This window comes from Acomys minous, assembly GCF_964271855.1.
Source record: "Acomys minous genome assembly, chromosome: 13".
Lineage (NCBI taxonomy): Eukaryota > Metazoa > Chordata > Mammalia > Rodentia > Muridae > Acomys > Acomys minous.
Window position 1 is genome coordinate 3041535 of NC_140495.1, and position 27544 is coordinate 3069078.

At 52.7% G+C, this 27544-nt stretch overlaps 1 protein-coding gene across 1 annotated transcript in view; it reads right to left on the bottom strand.

Moving 5' to 3' along the window:
• TRAK1 (trafficking kinesin protein 1) overlaps positions 1-27544 on the bottom strand; it is a 162536-nt gene that overhangs the window by 106455 nt on the left and 28537 nt on the right. The window contains exon 2 of the mRNA XM_084753208.1: positions 769-1062. The gene's annotated coding sequence lies outside the window, so the exon portion shown is untranslated. The remainder of the gene's footprint in view (positions 1-768; positions 1063-27544) is intronic.

The following is a 27544-nucleotide window of genomic DNA, read 5'->3' on the forward strand; positions in this document are numbered from 1 at the left end:
GTCACCTGGACTGTGCGCTGTGGTGACGGCACCTCCCTGTGCTGGTTCACACTGTCACCTGGACTGTGCGCTGTGGTGACAGCAGCTTCCCTGTGCTGGTTCACACTGTCACCTGGACTGTGCGCTGTGGTGACGGCACCTCCCTGTGCTGGTTCACACTGTCACCTGGACTGTGCGCTGTGGTGACAGCAGCTTCCCTGTGCTGGTTCACACTGTCACCTGGACTGTGCGCTGTGGTGACGGCACCTCCCTGTGCTGGTTCACACTGTCACCTGGACTGTGCGCTGTGGTGATGTCACCTCCCTGTGATGGATCACACTATTACCCTGACAGGCCCTAGAATCATTTAGGAGACAAGCCTCTGGACGTGTCTGTGACGAAGTTTCTCAACTGAATTAACTCACATGGGAAAACCAACCCTGGATTTGGGCAGCGCTGTGCTATGGGCTGGGGTCCTAGATTAAACCAAAAGGAGTGTGTGAACCGATCGCCAGCTTTTGTTTTCCTCTTGCCAACTGTGAATGCAGCACGGCCAGCTACCCTACAATCCTGCGCTAAGCCTTCCCTACTGTGGTGAACTGTACCCTCAGAACCGTGAGCCAAAATAAACCTCTCCTTCCGCATAACCTGCGTTTGTCAGTTACTTTTGTTCCAGTGATGTGTAAACTTACGGGTACACTCCCAGACTTTCTCCTGTGGGTGCACCCCTTGCCCCGTCTTGATGTCTGAGGCCCCCTCCCTCTCCCCTGCAGGGAAAGACCAGCATACCGGTGATGGTGCAGGCATCCCGGTGCCCTCTGTAGCTGGGAGCATCTTCCACAGCCTCGCTCACATAGTACTCTTCAGGGATGCCCGGGCTGCAGGCTAGGACTGCATCGCTGCAAGCCTCAGAGAGGGGCGCGGAGCTGGCCGAGGTGTCGTCGTGCAGGGCTGTGGGGTCCAGCTTGGCAGGTTTCAAGGGGAGGTGCCCACTGCCATCAGGGGCCCCGCCGCCGGAGTCGGGGGCAGTCGGGCAGATGGCCCCCGGGAGGTTCAGTGTACCAGTAGGGGTGGCTCTCAGATCTGAAAGAGTGCAGAGAGGAAGGCACCGTCACATGGGGTCTGTGAGTACAGCTAGACAAAAACCCTTAAAACCAAGGCAGACATGGTTACACTCTCATCCCAGCAACCGTGCTGCAGAAACGGCTCACCACCTAACGGGCCCCAGTCCCGACAACGTGGCGCACAGACGTCTCACGCTGAAATGAGCTAGCAGGAGGACAGCCATCCCGAGAGGGAGGGGCCAGGCCATGCGTGGGAAAAGCGCGAGAGCACATGCTGAGGAAGATGCAAACTGGCATGCCGCGGCACGATGCCGAGTGATGCAGTCATCTGTACACTTGGTTATATATGACGCCGTGAGTCCTCACACTCGTGTGGGCACAGCTGTGAGAAGAACTTTAAGGCCGGTGCCCACCTTAAGCTACAGTAAGAAGTGTGTGGACTCCTTTGAGAACCTGGTAAGTTAAGACCTTATTTTAAAAGTAAAAACAAAACAGGTGAGGCCCACTCCCAGGCTCTTGGGGAGAGCCAAGGACGATGGGTTGACTGCCCTTGGGAGGATGAGCAGGGCCGATTCCCTGGGGGGGCGCTGCAGTAACAGCAGCCCCGTTAGGCAGCTCAGACTGCCACTGAAATCTGACAAGGCAACCAAAGGTAGCTGGTGTGTGACACAAGCTATCCAAGGTTCCTCTCTGTTCCAAGAGCAACCCTGCATGTGACCTCTCAGGACAGTGCTGGCCCCTGGGTAGTTAGCCTTCCATTCAGGAAAGGTCCCTCTCCTCCCCACCCACCTCCACACACAAAGCAGGTGTGCACACATACTCAGATACACACGTGGCAGAAGCGCCTCATGGGGGTGTAACGAATGAGGTCTGAAAAATCTGCTTTGGTGACTGGGGAGATGGCTCAATGGATAAAGTGCTTGCCACTCAAGGACCTGAGTTCAAATCCCGGCACCTCTGTAAAAGCCAGGCCCAGTGGTTCATGTCTGTGCTCCCAGCATTTCTACAGCGAGGTGGGAGGTGGACGAGGCTGACATGCCTGGTAGCCGGGTGTACAGAACGGAGCATCACACAGACCCTTCTCCAACACGGCAGAAGGTGAGACTGGCATCCCAGGGTTTAGGCTCCACCTCTGAACTGCAGCGCAAGCATACACACACACACACACACACACACGCTTGCACATGCGCACACATGCACACAGAGCATGCACAGACCCAGAGGATAGAGATGTGGCTTAGCAGTTAAGAGTGTGTTCTGCTCGTGTCCAGCTGGGCGGGCCACTACCACCTGTAACTCCAGCTCCAAGGGATCTGATGTCCATTTTCTGGCCTCCGTGGGCACCCACATACACGTGCACAGACACACAGAGACATATTCACAAGTGAAACACGTGCACAGACACACACAGAGACACATATTCACAAGTGAAACATACATGTGCACAGAGACACATATTCACAAGCGAAAGTAAACTTTGGTACTTCGGAGCTGACTCGGCAGTTAAGATCGCGTACTGCTCTTGCAGAGGGCACGAATTCTACCCCAACCCCCACGTCAGGCGGCTCATACTCGCCAGGGGATCTGACATGGCTTCCACAGGCACGGCATGGTGCACATAAACTCACACCAGCGCACACACTTACACAGAAAGAACTTAAATGAACAAAAAGTACAAAACGGGAAGAGACAGGAGTCTCCACGCATCCTGAGGAAGCAGAAGCAAGTGAAGCCTGGAACACTGGTGCTTCTGTGGACTGTCACACCTGGTCAGACGCACACCAGGAAGTTGAGACGCGGCCCTGTGAGAAAGCACAAAGCATTCTGGGTACCGCGGCTTGGGGTTGGCGTGTCAGAAGTCCCCTCTCGGTGCCAGCCATGCTCAGTACATCAGCATGGGAATTACTTGGTGAGGCTAAGGGGCACTGGCGCTGCCTGGCAGTCTTGAGCAGGTGGTGCCTTCCTCTGGGTCAGCTGTGTTCTTGACTCTGGGTCTGGACACTGACTTGTCAGTGACAGTCAGTCAGTCTGATAAGCAGTGCATGTCTGTGTGTGTTTTCACAGAGATGGGGGTAAGGCTGAGTACCAGGCTTGGAACCTACATTTACTTATTTCACATGTCTGGGTGTTTTCCCTGCACGTCTGTGGACCGCATTTCTGACAGGCACTTGAGGAGGCCAGAAGGTGGCGCTGGAGCCCCTGGAACTGGAGTTAAGATGGTTGCGAACGGCTATGCGGGTGCAGAGAATCAAGCCTGGGTCCCCTGGAAGAGCAGCCAGTGTTCGTAAGCCATTTGATGACCCACGTGATTCCCCCACCTAGTCTCTGGCTTGAACAGAGTCCCAGCAGGAGCGTTTGGGAGACCCAGGGATAGTGGGGAAGGGGTGAGTCGGCTGAAACCCCGTGTCAGCGTTTTTACTCAAACCACGTTTTGTGCTAATAACTCAAGGTCACTAAGAACTCAAAAAGCAAAAATAAGCAAACAGCCAGGACGGTACATCAGAAGAAGAAGCCAGGGGCTGGGAAAATCGCTCAGTAGGTTCAGAGGGCCTGAATTCTACCCCTAGCACACACGCGGGCTGTGAGAGGGCGGTGGCTTGGGAGGAGGGTAGATCCCTAGCCAGCCATCCTCACTTAAGAGGCGGCCAGCTCCAGCTCAGTGAGAAACACTGTCTCAAAATCAGTGAGAGAAACTGATGTACACATCTGACGTCAACCTCTGGCCTCCACATTTGGAACGTGTTCACACATGCACACACACAAAGCAGAAAGAAAAACTGGCCCGAGGCTGCCGGCTGTGGAGACAGGAAGAGGAAGCTAAGCCTCCTGAATGTGGAGACGCCAGCTGGATCCCCACGGGTGGCCGAGCCCAGCGTCCTCTGCCCACACCTGAGACTGTGAGGCAGATGATGACACAGCTCTGACCAAGGTATGCCAGCCCTGAGCTCTGCACACGACACGCTTATAAGCCAGTCACCATCCTCAAAATCACTCAGACTGCCCAGGGAACTGAGCCTTGTGTGTCCCTAAAATTACATCCCAAATAGGTCTCCGTGGCAGCACACAGCTACACAACCGTGCCACTGCGGCCCTTACAGCGCTCATAGGGAGCACTGGCCACTGCGGAAGCCTTAACCACCACCACTAACCTCCCTGTGTGGCCAGCTCTTCTTGGCAAAATGTAGTCACTAACCCCACTTGGAGGTAAGGAAATAATGCTCAGAGACTCGGAGCCAGCAGAGGGAGCCCTGTGAAGGGGTTCAGTGGCACTTGAGTGCTGTGTCTCCCACCTTCCCCTCACTCAACAGGCTCAGGAGCAGGCTTACCTCCAGACAGAGGAAACAAACAGGGCTTTAGAAAGGCTGCCCAGAGTGAAGGCAGCACCCTTGGGGGGTGGAAGGGGCCAGCGTTTGGTTTGATAGAGCCTGGGAGCCCAGGGAAGGCTGGACCCCTGACAGAAGGAGTCAGAAGTTCTGCGGCCAGTTTGCCAGTCAAAGGGTGCCAAGAAGATAAGAACGGGGGTGAGGGCAGCTGAAGGCATATCCCGTGGGGGAGGAGTGCACACCAGGGGGAGGAGTGCACACCAGGGGGAGGGGTGCACACCAGGGGGAGGAGTGCACACCAGGGGGAGGAGTGCACACCAGGGGGAGGAGTGCACACCAGGGGGAGGAGTGCACACCAGGGGGAGGGGTGCACACCAGAGAGAGGAGTGCACACCAGGGGGAGGAGTGCACACCAGGGGGAGGGGTGCACACCAGGGGGAGGGGTGCACACCACGGGGAAGGGTGCACACCAGAGAGAGGAATGCACACCAGGGGGAGGAGTGCACACCAGAGAGAGGAGTGCACACCAGGAGGAGGAGTGCACACCACAGGGAGGAGTGCACACCAGGGGAAGGAGTGCACACCAGGGGGTGAAGGCACAACAGAGCAAATGTCCCTGCCTTTTCCATGATGCCGTACAATGGCTTCTCCCTCATCATCCTATTTCTGCTCCCCCTCAATGCCATGGACCCTCAAGATCTCAGCCTGAGCTTAACCTCAGAGAAACCTTTCATGGTACCCACGCAGTATCTGTTATTTCCCTCTTAGCCTTCACTGGGGTCCAGTCTCCCCTCTGCTACCCTCCTGACTGCAGTCCTGGGCTTCTGGGAAGTCTCTGCAACGTGGGGGCACACCTGCACTTGTCAAGCAGCAGGTATAAAGCTGGATGTGGTCCCAAAGAAGAGCAAGCTGGAGACAATGGGAAGGTGAACACTCGCCTCAGGAGTTAGCATAAGAGCTGCACATACAGAGAGTGGTTTTGCTTGTTTAGTTGTTTGGTTGTTTGGGTTTTTGTTTGTTTGGTTTGGTTTTGGTTTTTCAAGACAAAGTTTCTCTGTGTAGCCCTGGCTGTCCTGGACTCGATTTGCAGACCAGGCTGGCCTCGAACTCACAGAGGTCTGCCTGCCTCTGCCTCCCGAGTGCTGGGATTAAAGGCGTGCGCCACCACCGCCCAGCCATACACAACCACTGTAAAGACACCTGGGTGTGGCTTTCTTGGGAAGTTCATACGTGTGTCACTTGCTCATGCTTCTCCTAAGGTTGCCTCTCTCCCCTTCCTCCCTCCCATCCTCCTCCTCCCTCCCATCCTCTTCCTCCCTTCCCCCCTCGCTCCTCCCCCCTCCCCCTCTCATCTGCCTCGTTTTATTCTTCCCTTGAAGCACGAGTGCGCTCTTCCTTATCTCTATTTAATAAACTTAAAAGGGAATAAATCGCCACTCACTTTCTTCACCCTGGTTCACCCTAAAAGTCCTTCCTGTTAAGTAGCCAGGGACCTGGCTTTATCTCAGAGGATGTCCCTAGGGGAAGGGGACCAGCAGCAGCAGTGCTGGCTGTCTCCCTGCTACAGGTGCACTGGGGCCTCCCTCTCCGCCCAGGGCAACCCTGTCTCTTGCCATTGCTCAGCACTGCTACTGTCACCGACTGAGACACCACTGAGGCTGACGTGTACTGTGTTAAAGTACAGGCGGCCCTGGCACGCCCAGAATTGGGAGCTGAGCTACTGCCTGGAATGTGGCCTCGGTTGACACTCATAACCTACCGAGTGGCATTAGCATCTGATCCCTGCAGAGGAATCTGGGCTCAGGAGGCCAAGTAACCTGCCAAGAAGTAGAGCCTTGCTTTGAATGGATCCAAATATGCCACTGTCCTGAGTGAGGGCTGCTGTACTTAAAGGAGAGCCGGGCACACCAGGTGCCCCTAGCAACCAACCATTCTGCTCCCTCTGCCCTGGGTCTATAAAATGACATCCCTGCCACAGCAGAATCAAAGGAGCTCCATGAAGACCTATGGGACCACACCTGCCCAGGCAGCTGGGATGTGGGGGGGCTCCAGGAGATGCACAGGTGGTGACACACAGGTGGTGGACAGCTGGTGGGCAGCCGTGCGGGAGCCAGGGCCTCCCGTAATTGCCCGTCTTGTCGCTCTCTTGCCTTCTGTGACCTTCCTGGCACTCCGATGAGTCCAGTCTGCTCCATAAACATCTGTACAAGTGGCTAATGGGAGCTGGCATGTCGACCTTGAACAGGAAACAGGAGCAGCAGCCAGGTAGGGTAAAGAGCATGGTGGCCAAGAAGCCACCAACTGGCATGCCGCTCACGATACCCAGGTCTCGCTGCAGAGCCGCAGCCAGGCTACACACAGGATGTTTAATCATACTGGCCATAAAATGGTTTTAAGGTAGCTCTCAGTAGAACCATCCTCATAACGAGAGGGTGTGGCAAGGCCTGGGGAAGCTAGGGGTGTGTTCACAGTCTGTCACGGCAGGTGGAGGGCTAGGAAGCATTTCTCTTCAGGAAAAGTCAGGCTAGGACATCACCAAGGTTAGCAAAGGTTTGGCAGGGCATTGTGTGGTCACCTGAGAATGACAAAGTGGTGAGGAGGAACCCACATCTGACAACTCCCTCTGACGTCAAGGTGACTGCCACGTGTCGTGATGCAGGCCTGAATCCCAGATGTGAGAAGTTGAGGCAGGAGGGTGAGTCGGAGCCAGCTTCCGTCACACACATAGCAGAACTCTATCTAAAGGAGGGAGCTGTTGACCCAGCTCACAGGCGCCTGCTGCCACAGCTGGCTCTCACACGGGCATCTGAACTCAGGGCCTCACAGTAGCCTGCAAACACTATCGACCAGGCTTTCCAGCACCTCAATGCAATTATTTTTAAAGTGTGTGTGTGTGTGTGTATGTGTGTGTGTATGTGTGTGTGTGTGTGTGTGTGTGCAGGACACGTGTGTATATGGATATGGGTGCTTGTATGTGCATGCATGTGGAGGTCAGGGATCAATTCTGGGTATCGTACTGAGAAATACCACACACCTCCTTGATATGTAGTCTCTCTCTCACTTGCCTGGAGTTTGTGGCCAGCCTCAGGGTCTCCCTGTCTCCACCTCCCTGTGTTGGGACTGCAGTACCACCCCACCATACCCAGCATTTTTTTAAAAAATTAACTTATTTATTACATATACAGTGTTCTGCCTGCATGTATACCTGCACACCAGAAGAGGGCACCAGATATCACTATAGGTGGTTGTGAGCCACCATGTGGTTGCTGGGAATCGAACTCGGGACCTCTAGGGAGAGCAGACGATGCTCCTAACCGCTGAGCCACCTCTCCAGCGCCCATACCCAGCATTTTTAAAATGTGGTTTCTGGTGACCAAGCTCAGGTCTTGTTTGCACGGCATGCACTTTGCTGGCTGAGTAATCTCCCTGGCTGGCCCTCAGTGCCTTCCCTAGCTCCGGAGAGCTTCCCACCCCCAGTAATGAAGCAACCAGCATCACTCAGAGAGGCTCCCATAGCTCAAGAACAAGGGAGGAATTGACTGCGGCCTAATTCAACCCCCAGCCCCAGGTCTCCCTTCAGTTAGCACAGAAGCCGTCTTCCCCCTCCCCCGCCCGGCCATGCACAGTGATGCTGGGACAGACCTACACAGCAAGGACAGCTCTGCTGTCCCATTGATCCATCGAGGTTTCATGAATGAGAGCCGCTGTCACATGACCAACCCCCATGTCCAAAAATAATTGTTTCAGAGAAGGCCGGCCTCGCTTCTGTCAGACACGGAGCGGCTCGGCCTTATGTAACAGTCCCATCTCTCTTTTAGCTGGAGCAGCAGATTTTTTAAGGCACCATAAATAGCTCCCTCTCCTGCAGGAGGTGGCCAGCGAGGCCGTCCAGCCACGGAGCCCGAGGCAGCCAGCCTCTCCTCTCTCTGACGCAGTGGAACCTTCACAAGGCTTCCAGCACAGAGCAAGGTTAGCGAGGCAAGCCTGCCTGGCCAGGGACAGGCATGCATCACTCACTGACAGACCCCCAGAAGCTGGGCTGGAGGCTCCAACTTTGGCTACTGGGCCCCGAGAGCCAGCACTCCCAGGTTGACACAGGTAGCAGGGACTACACTGAGGGACCCCACAGAGGGGCTTCTCCTGCATGCCTGGCCGACAGGATGGCTCTGCAGGGTCAACAGTAGCCGTTGGACATTTAATCCTGCCAATCAAAGGGCACAAGGCCAGCCTGGCAGGCAGCAGGAGGGAGGAGGCTGTAAGAGACCCAACACAGTGATACTATGTCAGGCTCTACTGCCAGCAACGCACAGAAGGCCACATCCCCTAAACCCCTCACACCCCAGAATAGGAGGAGGAATCCTGGAGGGATGGCCACAGCTGGGCGGGGGGGGGGGGGGGGGGGGGGGCAGAGGGGGGGGAGATGACAAGAGTGATCACCCAGTCCCCAGGTCCCTGCAAAGCGCTCACGGAACACCTGAGGCACCAGGCTGGAAAGCTCTTGCCTTCAAAAGAAAAGTCGGCCTGAGAAGGGCCCAAGGAGCTCGGCTGGGGAGCACTGCAGCCCACCTTGTAGGTGTCCTTGCTTGGAGTAAGTCAGGCCCCAGATCTACGAGGGCCTGACTTAATCATCAACCTCACCCAGTGGATGCTGAGCCTCCGATCCCAGGACAAAAGTATTACAGGAACTCCAAAGGGAAGGACAGCAGGAACACGGGATGGGACTGAGAGAGGACAGGAGCAGTTCTGTCCATGATGCACCCTTTACTGTATTCACAAGGACCCACCAACGAAACGGCGGTGCCTCATGTCATAACTCGGTTATGCCAGAAGGGGGCACTGCCAACTCTAAATTCAGGGCAGCCGGAACATGGCACACTCGTTTTCTTCCCAGTGGCTGCTGGGAAACTGAAGTTGGAAGTCATTTGCAGACAGTCCCAAGAAAGTAAAGGTTCTACAGCCCATGGATGGCAAGAGAGCTCAGCAAGTAAATGTGCTTGCTGCCAAGCCTGAAGACCTGAGATCAATACCTTGAACCCACCTGTCCTGAGTACTCTGCAAGCACATGCACAAGAGCACACACAAACACACACACACACACACACGCCCACACCATACACATACATGCATTGCCCAAGTTTCTTTTAATTTTTTTAACTCATTATTAAGACCACAGCTTCAGGGCTGGAGAGATGGCTCAGTGGTTAAGAGCAATGGCTGCTCTTCCAGAGGTCCTGAGTTCGATTCCCAGCATCCACATGGTGGCTCACAGCCATCCATACTGGGAGCTGATGTACACGCAGACAGAGCATTAAATAAATACATGAATCTTTAAAACCACAGCCTGTGGTGTATCAAGGAAACACTGACAAAGTTCCCCACTCCTCTTTACTTCTTCAGAACATGCTGCGGGAACAAAAAGAAGAACGCTTCCTGGAAAACAGCTTTCCCAAGTGCATAGGTGATGCCAACTTCAAGACAAGTGCATTCAAGGAAATTACGATCTCTTCACACCAAAAAAGCTAAAAGTACACAACATAAAACTTTATTAAAGCAGCTGGGCATGGTAGCGCACGCCTTTAATCCCAGCACTCGGGAGGCAGAGGCAGGCGGATCGCTGTGAGTTCGAGGCCAGCCTGGTCTACAAAGTGAGTCCAGGACAGTCAGGGATACACAGAGAAACGCTGTCTTCAAAAACCAAAAAACAAACAAACAAACAAACAAACAACAACAACAACAACAAAACCTTTGTTAAAGTAAATCCAATGATAGAAGTTACCAGAAAAAAATACAGGCTTGAAAGGTGGTCTAACTAGTGGAGGTGTCTGCTGCCAAGCCTGGCAGCCTGCGTTTGATCCCTCAGAACTGTGTAGCAGAGAAAACCAAGTCCCAAGAGTTGGCCTCTGACCTCCACACATATATTACATGCTTGCAAATATATACACTATATATACATATATATGTATATATACACACATACAAGAAAATAAATAAATAAATGCAATGGTTTAGGTTATCAGAAAATAGCAATAATAATCAAAGGAATGAAAATTAAAGCATGTACGGGACGCTATTGTGTTGTCTGTCACCCTGGCATCTTTTCATTCCTCACTAACTGGGGCTGCTCACCTTAGTGGCATTCAGAAACTCAGATCAAACACGGCTCTACAGGGATAGAGAGATAGCTCAGCAGGTAAGAGCACTGGTTGCCTTCCCAGAAGACCCAGGTTAGATTCCCAGCATCCACACAGTGGCCCACAACTGTCGGTAACTCCATTCCCAGGAGATCTGACGCTCTCTCCTGGCACACATACACACACACACATACATACACACACAGAGAGATGCAAACAAAACACTCATATACATAAAATAAATAAATCTCACACATTTTAAAAGTAAGGCCACAGCAACTTGTTTTCTAGGGAAAAGCAGAACCACGGACCGAGACCTGAGTTTCTTCTTAGCACGTACATACACTTAAGACAGGAAAACACAGTATCTCCTACAGATTCTAATTAAATAAGGCACAGTTGCTCCACAGAACATAACTTGTCCCTCTCACGCATGTGCCACCTCTAATGGCAACACAGAGAAACCTGGTCACCAAGAAAAGATGCCAGGCACAGACTCGGTGTGGAGAGACAGCTCACAGCCCAGCCCTGTCTATGGTAGAAGGAACACAGAGGTTCAGCACCCGCACTTGTCGGATCAGAGCGTCTCTCAGCCCTCATCTGAGACGCTCTGTTTGCAGCCGCCGGTCATTAACACAGTGAGACCCGACTACACAGAGAGGAAAGGATGCTGGAGTGCCAGGCCCAAGGCTCAGGGACCATTGCAGAGAGGGGGCTGGAAGAAGGTGACAGCAACGCAGTGCTGACTACAAGTGACTACAGCAGGCAGATGGACACAGGAGCCCTCAGCTGTCGCAACAGCACGCACAAGATCATGCAAGTCCACGGCAGACAACATCCCAGCACGGATGAGGGGGCGGGGTGGGCGCACAATCTGGCAACAACTGCTAGCTGCTGGGAAAAACCGTTTCCTCTAATTGTGTAGCCCCTGGTAAGTTGCCTATGTGCCAGTGGAGAGCCACACTGCCCAGTTAGTGGGCAGCACAAGTATTCCTGAAAGATTTGGTTTGGGGGGGGGGTTGTTTTAAGAATAAAAAGCTGGGTGGGCTGGGAAGGGGTGATGAATCTGGGAAGAGTTGGGGGAGGGTCAATAGGATGAAAACAGCTGCACGGAAGTCTCAAAGAACTGACTGTCCATACGTAAGACCCAGGACACTGTAACTCATGCATCTGCCGGGCACAACTGCATGGCCACCGTCCACACCCACAGAGCCACACCCAGCCGCCCTCCATGACCCCTCCTTATTAGGTCCTTGGTCAGCTTCCAGCCCTCTCCTCTCCGCTGCTGAGTCACCTTACACGTCCACCCCACCCACACCGTCCCAACAGCGGGGAAGTGAGCCGGGCTCCTCACCATGGGCACAAGACCACACATGGATTTCCCGCTGCACACTGACCACTGGGATGCCCCAGGAGAGCCAATGAGCCAGGAGCAACAAAAGAGGAGTCACAAGGAATAAATAAGTATACAGTAGGCACTCCATAAATGACAGTTCGGTGGTTACTCCTGAGATAAACCCCCCCACAAAAGAAGAGGTTACCCTGGGGGGGGGGTAACAGACCATATTTCAATGGCATTTTCCTAAAATCAGGGACTACACATATGCAGACCTCAGAGCTCTATACTAGCCGGCCAAGAGTTTTAAAAGACTCACTTCTGCTTGCTTAGGTCACCACTGAGCCCTCAGTGCTTAGAGTGCAGTAAAACTCAGTGTGCATAGAACAGTTTCAATGATTCGTCCTTTGTGCCTGCCCCTGTTAAAGAGAAGCCACCCCAGCGTCCCTGTCTTTAGCAGCAGGTGACAGGTCAATTACAATCCCAGCAACCAACCGGTACAGACATGGTCACTGTGGCATCAGTCACAGCAGGGAGCCTCCGCGGGGCTGCCTGAGTGGCAGCCATGAGTCCTTCACACTCAACTCCTCCTCCTGTGATTCCGGTGACTACTGGCTCGGGGCTTGAAAGTGAGGTGGGCGGAGGGTTCCCCACATAGGTGCCCAAAGGGACTGCGAGTTTGTTTTTAAAAGTAGTCATATTGATTTGCATACTGGCTATCTGATGTCCCTGAGCTACAGTGAAATCCTCCAGCCTGGTGTTTTTCAAAAACAGTTTCCATAGCTATGGAAACATGACTTGCCCTTCGCTATGACTTCAGTGTTGGAAGCCAGCGCGGCCACACCACCTCCCCACAGAGAGCGGGCTTCCGGTAGACCAGGCCTCACCACTCCGCATGCAGACCCCTTACCTCACTGACTCTATCAGCAAACCACCACACAGAAGTTTCCCTGGGGAGTGGGTCATGGTTGGGTACACTTGGGGGGGGGCGCTTTATCCTCCTGATCTATTGGCTCTAGCGAACCCCAGGGAAACCAGTGAGTCTTCTGTGAACTGCAGGAACAGACTCTGGGGTTGATCCAAGGAGGACCACTCTGGACCACTTCCTCCACCAGAGGCACCTGGGAAGGAGCAGAGGCAGCAACTTAGGGTTTTTCAGCCACTTTCCGAGAACTAATCTAAAGCATGCCTGGGGACCACTCAGAAGCAGAGGATGCTGAGGAACCTCTGCACAGGAGCACCCAGGAAACAGAGGCCAAGGCCAGGGCTCTGGGGAGCCAAGGAGGCCCGCCCCATATGCCCCAGGAAGAAGAGGGAGAGACAGGCTCGACTGGCACAGTGAACTGTGACTGGCCTGAGTCACACACTTCCAGAACGGCATGACAGCCTTAGGCTGTGCAGTGTGAGCTAGCAGAGCACAGATGCTCCAGTGAGCTGGGGAACAGCAGCGAGAAACCACAGCCAGAAGGGAAGGATGGTGAGTAGGGAGGACTGAGTCATCAGGCAGATGGGAGTGCTCCTGGGACCAGCATTCCCCAGCCCCACTCTGGCCACACTCAGCTGCTCACAGTTTTTATAAACCCAGATGCTCCCCTCCCTCCCTCTGCCCCTCCCTTGCCTTCCTCTCCTGCCCCACCCCCATCCCATGACTTGCTAACTTAGGACTAGAGGTGTGGCTCACTGGTACAGCACTAGCCCAGCACAAGGCCCTGGGTCCCACATCCAGCACTGGACAAACTCACCTTGGTGGCTCACACCTGTCACCCCAGCACTAGGAAGGTGTTGGCAGAAAGATCAGGAGTTCAAGGCCATCCTCAAGCTAAAGAGTGAGCCTGGGCCACACGAGACCATGTCTCAAAAGGAAAGACTAGACAAAAAAATAAATAAATAAGAAGCAAAGAAGAGGGAACAAAAGTAACCTTCCATAGACAATTGTCACAGACTTGGAAACGGAAGAGAACTCAACAACAACACAGAGGGCAGGAGTCCCCGCTACCCATAAACAGTGACCAGCCAGGCAGAAGGCAAAATCTCACACTTCACTCGGAAGTCAGACACTCAGGAGCAGATCGAGAAGACATTCTCAGCCTTAGACCACACTATTCGCTACATCACCATACTATTCGCTACATCGTGGATCAAAAGAGCCTGTTTAAGGGCTGGAGGGATGGCTCAGAATCCAGGAGCCCTGGCTGCTCCAGCGGAGGACGCAGGTTGGACTCCCAGCTCCCACATGGCAGCTCACACCCATCTGTAACTCTGGCTCGAGAACACTTCAGGCTCTCATCAGGTCTCTGGGGGCGCTGGACACTGAGGTACAGCAGGCAAAACATTCCTGCACATAAGATAAATAAATCCTAAAAACCACTTGCTGGGTACACTGTCACATTTTTGCCCCCTGATCACTTTCAACTGATTATGGAAAAGCTAAGTTAATAGTGAAGGTATAAAAAGATGGCTGGGGGAGCGGGGGACACAAAGCAGAGTGCTCAGCCTGTAAAGCCGCTCGCTGCCAACACCAGGGCCGTGAGTTTGATCCCTGGGAGCCACATGTGGGAGGCGACCCGACCCCTGCTAGCTGTCCTCTGTGCAAGGAAGTGCAAAGCGCCACCATGTGCAGCGAGGAGCTGACAGCTGGGCAGAGGTGGAGGAAAGGGATGAAGAGGGGACCTCTGGCTACACTTTAGACTCTGGGCCACGTTGATGTTTTATATAATCTCAAAATTAAGACAAGGCACCCTGAAACTGTAAACAGCAAGAGACCAACTTAATGGTCAACGCAGTGAGGGGCTGTCGGCCCAGACACTCACACCTGCTATTCCACGGGCCCGCACTAAGAGACTTCTAAAGAAAGATAAGCTTCAAAGAACAACCCTGAGTTTGATGGCGGGAAGGAGCCGACGCTGAAATCATGGACACATGTGGTGAATATACTGCTCAGCTAGCACGCATGTGCACTATCTAAATGTACATATTATACATACATTTACAAGCTGTGTGTGCAGGCACAACATAAATATGCTGTTTATAAGCAGATTTTTCTTTTCCTATTTTTTTCCAGCAGGGGGGCACTAGTTGAAGAGGCAAGGCATGTGTTTTGGGCAGGAGTGAGCAAATCCATAAAAGATGAATGTGAATCCTTTCTGGCACCAGGAAGGGGCAGGCAGGGCAGATCTCAGCAGGCCGGTCACCTCATGAAGGCATTATTCCCACTGTGTAATTCACCCCGGGGTGGCTGGGCCTCTCAGGCACTGTTAAGGACCTTCGTCTTTACCAACCATAGGAATGCTGTCTCAGAGACAAAGCCCACCGGGGATGCCCGGTTACAGGAAGGCCACAGCCCACCAGGCCAGGGATGCTCAGAGCAAACACAAAGCCCTGTCTAACCTACTGCGTGACCTCCACCCTTCAGACAGAAACACAGGTATTTAACCCTCAAAACACACCCTTGACATTATCCTCGTGCGTTCTTAAATCATTCTCAGAAAGCCTTTCACCTCCAGGAAGTCTAGCTCAAACACTTCAGCGTGCCTTTGCCGGGCCCTGTTTCCTGGCTGACGTCACCACCAGGCAACACTCCTCTGTGCCTGTGAGTCTGGAACCACAACTCGACTCTTCAAACTCCAGGCGGGAACGTTCTAGGCCACCCAGGAATTACAACTGGACAACCCTGCAGGTCCACGCATCTGGTTCATGGGCCTGTCTGTGACAGGGTGCACATTTGTGCAGCCTAGCACTTCCTGCCCGTCCATCCAGAAGGCATGCTGGACCTTCCCCTGGGTCCTGGAACCCCAAAACCTCGCTGCTAAAACCAGTGGTCTGCTACTTCCCAAAGCCCTCTGGAAGGCAGTCGCTCAGGCGGGCGGCCCATCTCTTCAGCCTCAGACAAGTACAGTGGTGGCTATGGCTGTGTTCCCGTGCAGTGGGGAGGGGGCAGGGGGAGAGACAGATCAGGCCATGGGTAACTTTGCTGAGCCCCGCCTGGTCCCTGGGAAACCCTGCCACAATATGACTTCACCACTCACTGCCATTGTGGACTTGGTTGAGTTCCTTAGTGACAAAGTGTTCCTTCTAGCTCTAACCACCAGGGAAGGTGGGTGTGGCGGTGCACACCTGGAGTCTTGGCACGCGGGAGGCTGAGGCAGGAGGATCATGAGGTTGAGGCCAGCCGGGGCTACACCCTGCGACCGCGTCTCCACAGTCAATCAAGGAGCCAATCAAGGAGCAACGTCAACCATTCTCCCAAGGTGGTTACGAGGGTTGAGAGTCCAGAGGTGAATGCTCACTGCACCCCACCTTGTAGCACACCCCTATCTCCAGCTGCAGTGTGAAGGACACACAGCTCCTCAGGAGGGACTGAAAAGAAAGTCCAGGCAGGGCAAGGGACGAGGGCCGATTATCACGCACTGCTTTCCCGTCAAGCAAACCCTTCGCCAGGGAAAATTGCATTCTGCAGCAAACCGAGCTTTCTCAGCAGCAAAACACCTTGTTTATTTAAAGGCACACGGACAACAGGGGCACGACCCACGCTTCACAACTAACCAGGGCAGACGATCGGTGACACCATCATAAAACAGGCACCAGAAGGGCCATTCCTCAAAGGTCAAGTTTCCTCAGAGGCACAGCAGTGTCCCACGCTGTATGCGAGCCAGTGCGTAACTTACAAATGTTTAAACAAAGAGCCGTGCCCAGCGCACAACGACACACTGTTGCTGTTGTTGTGACAGGTAGGCACGGACTTTATGCTCCCTCAGGCTGGCTCTGGCAGAGTATAAGCACACAGCTGTGCCTTCCTGTGAATGCACAGGGGTGGGTGTGTATGTGAAGGTCAGAGGTCAATATCAAAGACATCTTTTTCCATGACTTCCACCTTGTTTTTTGAGACAAGGTCTCTCTCACTGGGATCTGGGCTCACTGGTTAGGCCAGACTACCTGGCCAGCCAATGCCTGGGATCTGCCAGTCTCCACCTCCCCAGCACTGGGATTTTTAGTTTCACCATCACGCCTGGCTTTTCACTTGGCTCCTGGGAAAGAACTCAAGTGCTCATATTGGAGCAGCAAACACTGTATAGACCGAAAACATTAATTTCAACTTATCCTCAGCCAAGTGGACCCTGAGACCCGAGCATGTCACTGGCATCTCTCTGTCACGGCAACAGTCAACCTCAAGGGAATCAGAGAGATACCCACGGAATGAGCGACAGCATCTGTTCGTGTCTCCAGGAGGGCCCACCCCAGCAAGTGGACATCCTTATAACAGCTGAGCGACAGCCCGCTGTCAACGCCCAGCCTGCTGCAGGGCTCCTATCACACCCAGGAGCAGGCCCTCTCTGAGCGACAGGACTGGCAGAGGACAGAGCAGGCACTGAGGTCAGGAAGGTGGATGGGACAGGTGAAAAGATGGATGGCTCGGTGTCTTAGTGTTGTCATTGCTGTGAGGAAACACCACGGCAAGGCAACTTGGGGAGGAAAGGTTTTATTTGGCTTCACTTCCTTCTCACTGCTCATCGCTGAAGGAAGCCAGGGCAGGGAATCAAAGCGGGCAGAAACCTGGAGGCAGGAGCTGATGATACAGAGGCCATGGACTCTACGGCATAGAGCAGCGGTTCCTAACCCTCCTGATGCCGTGACTCCTTAATACAGTTTCTCATGTTGTGGTGACCCCCCCGCCCCCCCCCGAACCATAAAATGATTTTTGTTGCTACTTCATAACTATAATTTTGCTACTGTTATAAATCATAATATAAATGTTTTTTTGAAGATTTTGAGAACCGTGGCCCTACAGGTTTGTCTGCAGCCCAGTCTTATGGAGGCATTTCCTCAGTTGAGGACCCTTCCTTTCAGGCGACTCTAAGTTGTGTCGAGTTGACGTAAAACTAGGCAGCCCAGTGGGTAAGTGGGTAGGCAGTATGTGCGAATGGGTGGTGGTCGGGTAGGGACACAGACGGACAGATGGACGGTCTGGTTGCTGCTGAGTCACAAGTTAGCAAACTGGCATTTACTGTTGATCTTCTGGTCCACTGAGTAGATGGAAGGCGACTATGGTGGCTTTAAGCACGACAGCAGCAGAAGCTAGCATTCCTCACTCCCCTGACCCCGAGCTGGGCCAAGTGGAATCCGCACATGATAGCCAGGAGCTCTATATTAGGCATCTCAGGCCAACCGTGCACTAAATAAAGTTCAAGTGGCAGCAGATTCACATGACCCTGGGCTCTCCAGACATCTGACTGTCCCCTTGTATCTCCTGCTTAGGCCACTGGCTCCAGAACAGCTCCTTGACAGATTTCTCCTCGGCCACAGTTCATGCTGTATCCAGGGGTGAGTGTGATGGCTTCCAAAGGGCTGGCAGATGCTGGGGCTGCCCGCCTCACACCCAGTGTGTACGCCCGGGCACAGGTACACATACACTCGTGACTCTCACAAAAGCTGAGATCAACAGTTATACTAGATGTTAACTTCAGGAGGCGGGTCAAGGGTCCATGGAACTGTCTGCACTCATGCTGTGACTTTCCTGTTAAACCAAAACTACACCATAATAAAGAGTTTAACAATTACAATAAACTTTAAGTCAACTTCCAAGCCTGAAGCAGCCTTTCCAGTTTGCACAGGGCCCATCCACGCAAGTCCAGAAATCCACTGAGGTCTCGTATTTTCAGCCCTGAGATAAAACTGATGAGACTGTCCTCAAAGGACTGACAAGCAGACATGCGAGTGGTGTGACTGTGTTCACATTAAGATGTGTCTCCAGGGGCCTGGAGAGGTGGCTCTGAGGTTACCGGAGTCCCATACTCTCGCAAAGGACCTGAGTTCAGGTCCCAGCAGCATCCATGTCAAGCAAGGAACAACCACCTGTAACCACAGATCCAATGGCTTCTGTGGCAGTGCACTCGTGTGTGCATTTTCACGCACAAAAGAAAAAAAAGAACTCGGGTCCTCATCCTGTTCCCTCTCACCTCCCCCTCAGGTGATCTTTCTCTAGCCTCGGACCCTAGCAGGCACACGTGCCCCTTCATGACCTGGACTGACCCTGTTTAAACACCCTTTCCCACACGTAGCATCCAGTTTGCTCCTTTGTTTCTCCTCTCAGAAGTTAATCTGTCCAACACACAGAAAGCCCTGCACAGGTGGCCCGCCTGTGCTTTGTTCTCTGCCGATGGGGTTTCTTCAGAAGCTCCTCTAGGCATCGTTCTTACTGACTTGGTTCCTTGGGGTGGTTTGTGCATCTGGGGACAGGGTCTCCTGCAACTCACCGGATAGCCAAGGATGATGACCTTGAGTCTCTGAGCCCTCTGCTTCTACCTCCTGAGTACAGGTGTGTGTCACCACCACAGCGGCTAGAACAGAGTACATTAAGGAATTAAGGAAAGCATATTCCTTAGAGGTGTGTGTGTGTGTGTGTGTGTGTGTGTGTGGTGTGGTGTGTGTGTGTGTGTGTGCGCGCGCGTGCGCGCGCGCACACACACACACACATTATCTCTTGTGAATTGAGGATGGCACCAGGCTAAGAACCTAAGTCACTCAACACCTGCCTGCCGTGTTCCCACCCACCACAGGTGGACAGGAGAACCCTGAAACCACAGCCTTAGCGAGAGAAAGCAGCTCTCTGGGTAGGATGACTTTTTAAAACGTGCTACAACATAAAGGAGATTATCCATGAGCCGTCACATGTCCCCTGTTGGACACTCACAGGAACACACACAAAGGCGGTTGGGGGAGGCGATCTATGGACACAACAGGCAGGGACAGGACGTCGCTCTGCGAGTTTACTAGAACCTGTAAAGACGCCCACGGAAAGCACAGTTAATTCAAATCCTTACTCGCATGGGAACACTCGCATGAGTGTCAGACATGATACAACGGCAGGCAGACTCTTCCCCCAGACTTGAACGACAGTGTGAACAACACAAAAGCCCAGAACCAAAAATGTGAGGGGCCAGCAAGACACAACGCCAGTCATTTGCTGCCGAGCATGATTCCTGGGGTTGTTCAATCTGGGGAACCCATAGAGACTGAACTCCACAAACTGTCCTTGACCTCCACACTTGCACCTTAACACATGTGACCACACACACATATATTCATATATACATATAAACATGTAGATACATGTAATGTTTTTTAAATAAGCAGGGCCATCCTTGGGAGCCTCCTGCCTCAGCATGCCAATAGGATGAAGAGATTTCATGAGGCTCTGCCCTGCTCTCAGTCACCATAATAAAGACAAACACAGATCCTAGAGCTGTGGCTCAGGGGTTAAGAGCACTGGCTGCTCCTGCAGGGGAGCTAAATTTGGTTCTCTGTGCCTACAGGGCAGCTTACAACTGCCTGAAATTTCAGTTCCAGGGAATCAGATGCCCTCTTCTGGCCTCTGTGGTATCTGCACATACATGACATCCACTCACAAGGTGCATGCGCGCTCACACACACACACACACACACACACACACACACACACACACACACACTATTTTATAACAAAACACTGTAGGAAGAGCCACACACCCCTTCCCACAGAGCCAGGGACAGGAGCACGGCATACACTTCCAAGATGAGAACAAGGGCCCCAAAACTGGACACTGGCCCAATTCTTCAATCAAACATCCCTAGTGGCAGAGACACGAACAGAGCCCAGAGAGAGCAAAGGTGGCCTGGCAACCAACGAGGGGCAAAGGGTGCCCCAGGAAGGCGGGGGAGGCGGTGAAGTTGGACCTCAGCCTTTAAAGGAACTCATAGAACACCACGTTCAGGTTCGTTGGCGTGTAAAACGACTTTCCTTTTGCTCGGTCACATTCTGACTCATCTGCACACTTAGGAGCACAGACACACCACCCAGCAGAGGGTGAGGTGGCTCGTCACACTACAGTGACTTTATGGAGGAAGATACGTGGTCTGGCCAAGATGGAGGCGGAGTCCAGGGTCACCTCCCCCTTCCTCTGGGCCACAAGCGGCAGTGTTCACCTTGCAGCAGGTTCCTCTCAGGTCACAGTGGGAAGGAAGTGGAGACAACATCACCCACAGTCCTGTGAGAGAGCCTCCGTACATCCCTCAGGGATGGAGGGGAGGCGGGCCTTCCTCAGCACACTAGCCAAGGCACAGGAGACGGCCACCTGCTAGCCTGGGCTAAGCAATGACCCATGTTCCTCAACCTGCACTCCAGCAAGCTGCAATGGATGCCATGGGGTGGAACAAGATCTGGCTTCTAGCCGGGTGTGGTGGCACACACCTTTAATCCCAGCACTCGGGAGGCAGAGGCAGGCCGATCTCTGCGAGTTCGAGGCCAGCCTGGTCTAGGATAGCCAAGGCTACACAGAGAAATCCTGTCTGGAGAAAGCAACAACAACAACATCAAGAAATCTGTCTTCTATAAGGGAGGGAAAACATGTAGGATGGACTCTGGTATACAACCTGTCTGCAACAACTGCCACCCTTTCGTTCATTCAGCCAAGCAGGTGTTCACTCAGGAAGCACCTGTCTGCCAACTGGTGTCCCTATGGTGACTAGGTCCAGACACATTTACAAAAGAATATTCTGTTTCCTTGAGATCCCAAGCAGCACTGGGAACGGCACGGGCACCGAGAGTGCTCGTAAACGCTGTGCGGCAACGCGCCTCGCCGTCCTATTTCCATCTTCAGGAGCGTGGCTTGCCGGGGCGCTGCAGGACCTGGCCAGGCCCGGTGGACAAAAGGTGCCCTTCAGTGGGCCACGTACTCTATTAATATCCGCTGTGTGGGACTCAGGTTACAGACTGGTTCAAATCCACACGAAACTGGCTCCTGTGGCAGAGGCGAGGCCAGTACTTAGCCCTGTCTCCTATGCACAATCTTTATTTTTAAAATGCTGGTATTATAAATGGAAACTGTGGTTAAAAGGTTAGGGGATACGGCTCCATCCAAGATGGCAGCCAGGTCGGGAGCAGGAGGGGCGGGGAGCAAGGGCTGTGAATTTAAGGGCTGGAGATGTGACTCAGGGATTGGATCAAGTTCCTGCCAAGAAGTAAAAAGCCCTGAGTTCCAACCTGGCACCTCAAAAACAAAATCAAAAAAGCCCACAAACATGAATTTCAAGTATTCAATATGTGTCCTAACAGAGCACACACCTAAAGCTTAAGATATAACAAACACCATGCTCTGGGGACAAAGACGCCCATGATTTTTAAAAAAAATTAAAAATTAAAAAAAAATTAAGGTACGGTGATGGTGCATACTTGGCAGTCCTGGAGCAGGGGACAGAAATGAAAACAGGAGGATTCCTGGAGCTCATTGGTCATCCAGCCTGGCATACTCGGTAAGCTGTAGGACAGTGAGGGACCCTGCCTCAAAAAAAAAGAAAGGAAGAGAGAGAAGAAGGAGGAGGAGGAGGAGGAGAAGGAGGAGGAGGAGGGAGAGAGAGAGAGAGTTGAGTTGGATGGTGCTTGAGGAACGGCATCCAAGGCTGCCCTGTAACCTCCAGATGCTAAGGTGCTCACATGTGCACTCACATACAAGAACACACACACACACACACACACACACACACACATACATACAAGAACACACACTCTCTCACACACACAAAGTTTTTTACTATTGTTAATGCTGCATTTGGGACAACGTTAAAACATGGGATTTTTACTCTTTTCCTAGATTTCTTAATGATGGGAACAACAAAAAAAGTGCAATATTTTAAACTTTGTAATTTCTAGCTGGATGGTGGAGGAGGCAGCACACATCTTTAACTCCAGCACTTGGGAGGCAGAGGAAAGTGGATCTCCAAGTTCAAAGCCAGCCTGGTCTACAGAGTGAGTTTCAGGACAGCCAGGGTTACAGAGAAACCCTATTTAATAAAATCAAAAATTTTAGGTAGGTAGATAGACAGACAGACTGAATGACTGACTTTGTAATTTCTATAGTCTTCCTTGTGAAATAACCTGATATCAATGAATAGTCTTATTCAATACAACTTAAAAGTCAGTGAGAAGGGAAAAGGCTAATTTGTTTACATTGAAAAAAATTAAGACTATATTAAAAGCTACTTATCCAAATTCCAGAGTCACTAAGCACCAGGGGAAGAGGCACCAAGGCCAAGTGGTGATGCTCTCATGTAATGCCGGCACGGCAGAGGCTGGGTCCGAGGATCTGGGCCAGCCTGAGCTACAGTGGTGACGGAGCAAAGGAAAGAAGAGAGAGGGAGAGAGAGCGAGGGTGGGGGAAGTAGAAGGGTAGACAGATGCCCGGCCTTTTTACACATCAGGAAAACCAAAATCAAAAGACTCCACTTTCCCCTGAAGGATGAGCCTAATCATCAGGACAGATGATAACAAGTGTTGGCAGGGACACAGGCCAACAGAGCCCTCCTCCACGCTGCTGCGAGGGAAGACAGGCAGAAGAGGCATGGCCGGCCATTTTGGAACACACCACGGCAGTTCTTCAGAAGACTAAGCAGAATGAGATTTACCCCCCAAACACTCTCATCCCAAGAGGAAGGAAGACGAACCACACCGAGCTTGTCTGTGTGTGTGCACGGCAAGCCTCACAGGAGACGAAAAAAGAGAGAACTTAAAAGGTGTCATGTTCTACACACAGAGAAATGCCCTCCAACAAAAGGATACAGAGGGCTCAGGCACACTACAACACGGACAAACCTTGAGGACATTGGGCTAAGAAAGAAGACGGACTTGAAGGCTCTTATGTCATGACCGCATCTCTGGGAAGTATCTCTGTGAGTGGACTAAAAGCCAACAAATTGTCTTTTTTAAAAATGTGTCCCCTCCCCATGATGTGTGTACACATATGCTCATGTATACATGTTGCGGGGAGGGTATATGCACGTGCCAGATTACATCTGGAGGTCAAAGGGCAATCTCAGGGGTCGAATTACATGGGTTCCAAAGGCCCAAGCTCAGACCCTCACACCTGCATGGCAAGCATTTTACCCACTCAATAATGTACTTTAAACAAGTGAACTATATGGTACATGAACTGTGTCTCAATAAAACTGTCTTTTTTTTTTTCTTTTCCTCCTTCCAAAACTTTCCCCTGCGTCTATGGTCAGAGATAGACAGTAGGCAGTTTCCCTGGGATGAGTCCTGCCTGGGTGGGGTGGTTGCAAGACTCTGTCTGCAAAGTAGAAACACACACACACACACACACACACACACACACACACACACAGAGGACAAGAAAAAGGAGGCGGAAAGAAGAGGAGGAGAAGAAGAAGAGCAGAAAAGAGGAGGAGGAGGAGGGGAAGTCACCGTTGTCCTCTGTAAGATCATCTGATGAAGGAGGGTCTCCAGCCCTGGGCACACCCACTGGCATATTATTAACAAATGTCCAGAGCTATTCCTGACGATAATCAGTCTCAAGCCTGGGTGTGACTCATCTCTGCCTGACTTGATTGTATCTGCACAGGTGAATAAAACGGCCCCACTATTTCCACTCCCCGTGATACACGGAATTCGTGACACACATAAAACACTCAACATCTTCAGCTACACTGAGTAGCACGGCAGCAACGAAAAGCAGGAAGTTGTTTTATTAAATTTTCTTTTTTAAAATAGTAACTGAGGAAGCTGGTTGAGCTGGTAAAGGGCTGGCTTTGCAAGGTCCTGCGTTCGAGCCCCAGGGTCCATGTCAGGAGAGCCAGGCAAGCACACCACACATGCAGCAAGCACAGTACTTGGCACACAGCAAGCACATCATACATGCAGCTGCCATGACTGCTGTAGTAGTGCACACAGTAGGATGTGCTCCCAGGCACAAACACACGCCCGTTGTCCTCCCACCCTTGCCACCGGTCCCACTCCGCGCTCTGGCTCTGGCATTCCCTCACAGCGAATCTTTGGATGGTAGACTGTTTATTTTCCTTTTTCCCCCCACAATGAAAAGCCCAGCCAGGCTATCACAGCATGCACAGCCACCATGAGATAAAATCAAGCAGACAGCACCAATAAGGCCCGCGAGTGGACACAAATGGAGAAGAAAGGACTTCATTGTTTGAGTACAGCCTGGGGAAACAAGAATGCTGAGGCTCAGGCATTGTTGAGAAGAAAGAATCTGCAGGCTCAGGGCCAACCGTGAGAGAGCAACACTGAGCCTTATGCAGTCAGGGGAAGCCAGAGTGGCCTCTGGAGGCTCCCAGCCCTCCCCTCCCCACAGGGTCCCGTGGAGCACCAACACCCCAGGCACCAAGGGATGATGACTGCTGGAGGCCAGCACACTGGCCCTCTGGACACAGGGCCCTTAAGTCGCAAAGCATCTCCCTGGACTAAGCCTCCCAATCCTGTCTCTGGCCCGCGTGTGAGCCTGCACACAGACCCTGCTCCTTCTCCGTTTGATGCACAAGATGGCTGGAGGGCCGGGGCCGGGCCTGGCGCAGGCCTGTCCGCCAAGTGCTCGGGAGGTAGAACCAGAAGGGTCAGTCAGTCAGTCACGTTTACTTTGAGATACACAGTGATTTCAAGACCAGGCTGGGATACATGGAAGGAAGGGGAGGGGGGGGGCAGGGAGGGCAGGAAGGGAGGGAGAACAGGAGTCAGGAGGGGAGGGGAGCAGTGGAGGAAGGAGTTGGGGGGGGAGGAGACAGAGAGAGACAGAGACAGAGACAGGGACAGAGATAGACAGGGAGACAGGGAGACAGGGAGACAGAGAGACAGAGAGACAGAGAGACAGAGACCCAGCAGTGTTGTGAGCCCAGTGGGCTGCGTTCCTACACTAGGGGGCCAACCCTCCAGCAAAGGCAGGAAGAATTTTCCAGTGTTAGGAGGGGGCTGGCCCTAGAGAGGCCTCAGGGGACTTCACATCTTCCTTCCAGGCTTGGGTGGAGGAACTCCCTTACCCTGGAAGTACACCCCGCACCACCTTCAAGATCATGGGATCCAAGAAGTAGACACTGGACACACACACACACACACACACACACACACACACACACACACACACCCTAGGAGACTTGTGAAACAGATGCTGAGCCCTACCCAGGTCAAGGAAGTCTGAGTAAAGCCAAAACACTGGACTGTGTTAGTTTGTTTTTGAGACAGTCTCTCATGTAGCTCAGGCTGGCCTCAAACTCCCTAGGTAGCTGAGGGTAACCTTGAACTCCTGAGCCTCCTGCCTCTACTTCCCAAATGCCAGGATGGCATCTGGTTGATACAGAGCCTTTGTTAACCCAGGGCCTCGTGCACGCCAGGCAAGCAAGCACTCTACCAGCAGAGCTATGTTCCCAGCCCAAGGATCTGAGGGTCTCTGAGGCAATGCCGTGGATGCTGGGCCTACAGAGACCACAGCTCAGCAGCCGAAGTCTGCCCACACCCCAAACTCCAACACAGATCAGATGCCAATGTGCTTAGCGCCTCCCATTTCCCAGAGGGGAGGGGGCAGCTCTGTTACTTGTATGCATCTTTGACTCCTTGTGTGCCCGGACGGCACCGATGGTCCTTGGGTCTTCCGGCGCCTGTAACACGGATCCCCCAAAGCCGGGCACACTCTGAGTATCATATTGCAAAGTGGTGAGGTGGCTGTAATCTCACAGAGAATGGGGTTTGGAAGGAAAAGCTTTTAATAAGAAAACAGTCTCCAGCACACACTCTTCAACAGCCGTGAGAGCCGGGTTCTGAAAGCAGAACAAGGCAGCCAGACATCCTTGCCTTTTGTGCTCCCATTTCTTAGGTCAACCTATGCTGTCCTTTCTCGTAACTGCAGCGGCCACAGGTGTCCCTCCTCTGGGCTCCTTTGCAGGCTGGTCCAGCTCACGAAGGTGTGGGGCAGATGGATGGACACCCAGTTCTCAAGCCAGCGCAACAGCAGAAGGTGGGCTAAAGGGAGCAAAGAGCCCAGGCTGAAGACGAACCTCTGACCTAGGAACAGGCGCAATGCCGTGGACACCTCAGTGGAAAGTGAGGCAGACAGGATCGCCTGAGCTGTTAGCCTGCCTGCCTGCCTGCCTGAGGCACAGAAAGGAGCCTTCCCTTGAACTCTCAAAGGAAACCATAACTAAAGACACACACACACACACACACACACACACACACACACACACACACACACCCTGGCTTTCACAGAAGCTACTGCAGCAAAGCCAGGGAAAGCCACTGGGACCTCTGGCAATAAAGAGCTAGGGGCGGGGATGCCTGGGGCGCAAGGCCTGAGGCTCATGTGGTCAATCCAGTACATGTGTGTATGTGTGTGTAATAAGAGACAGACAGACAGACAGACAGACAGACAGACAAATAGACAAGCCAGCCAAGGAGTCTTTCAGCTTCATTTAAAAATAAGGAGCAAAGCCAGTAAGGGGACAAAACCTTTGACATGTTTTTGAAGTCTGAACAGCCACTAACTAGACAAAGCCTGGGCTGCCTGGGGGGAAGAGAGGGAAACCCTAGGACCCCCGGGACTGCTCCAGAGACACCGAGGAGAACTTGGGTAAACACTGAAGGACTGGCCTGAGGGCCGCATAAAGGAGCGCTGTGCCCCCATCCCAGCTTCCGAAGGACCTCATCGCTTCCATGATCACCCGGGCAACGGTCCAGCAGAAACTGGAGATGGATCTGAGACGGAGTCTGTGGGCCCTGCACTACCAGACACAAAGAGAGCCAGGGGCTGGGGGAGAAGATGAGGTGGGCAGAACGTGGGGCTGGAGCAGGGGACCGACTGGGTTGGGGAGGGGCTGAGAGGCTGGATCCCCAGCACTGCAAAAATACAATTAAAGAATAAGATTAAGTAAAAAAAAAAAAAAGGC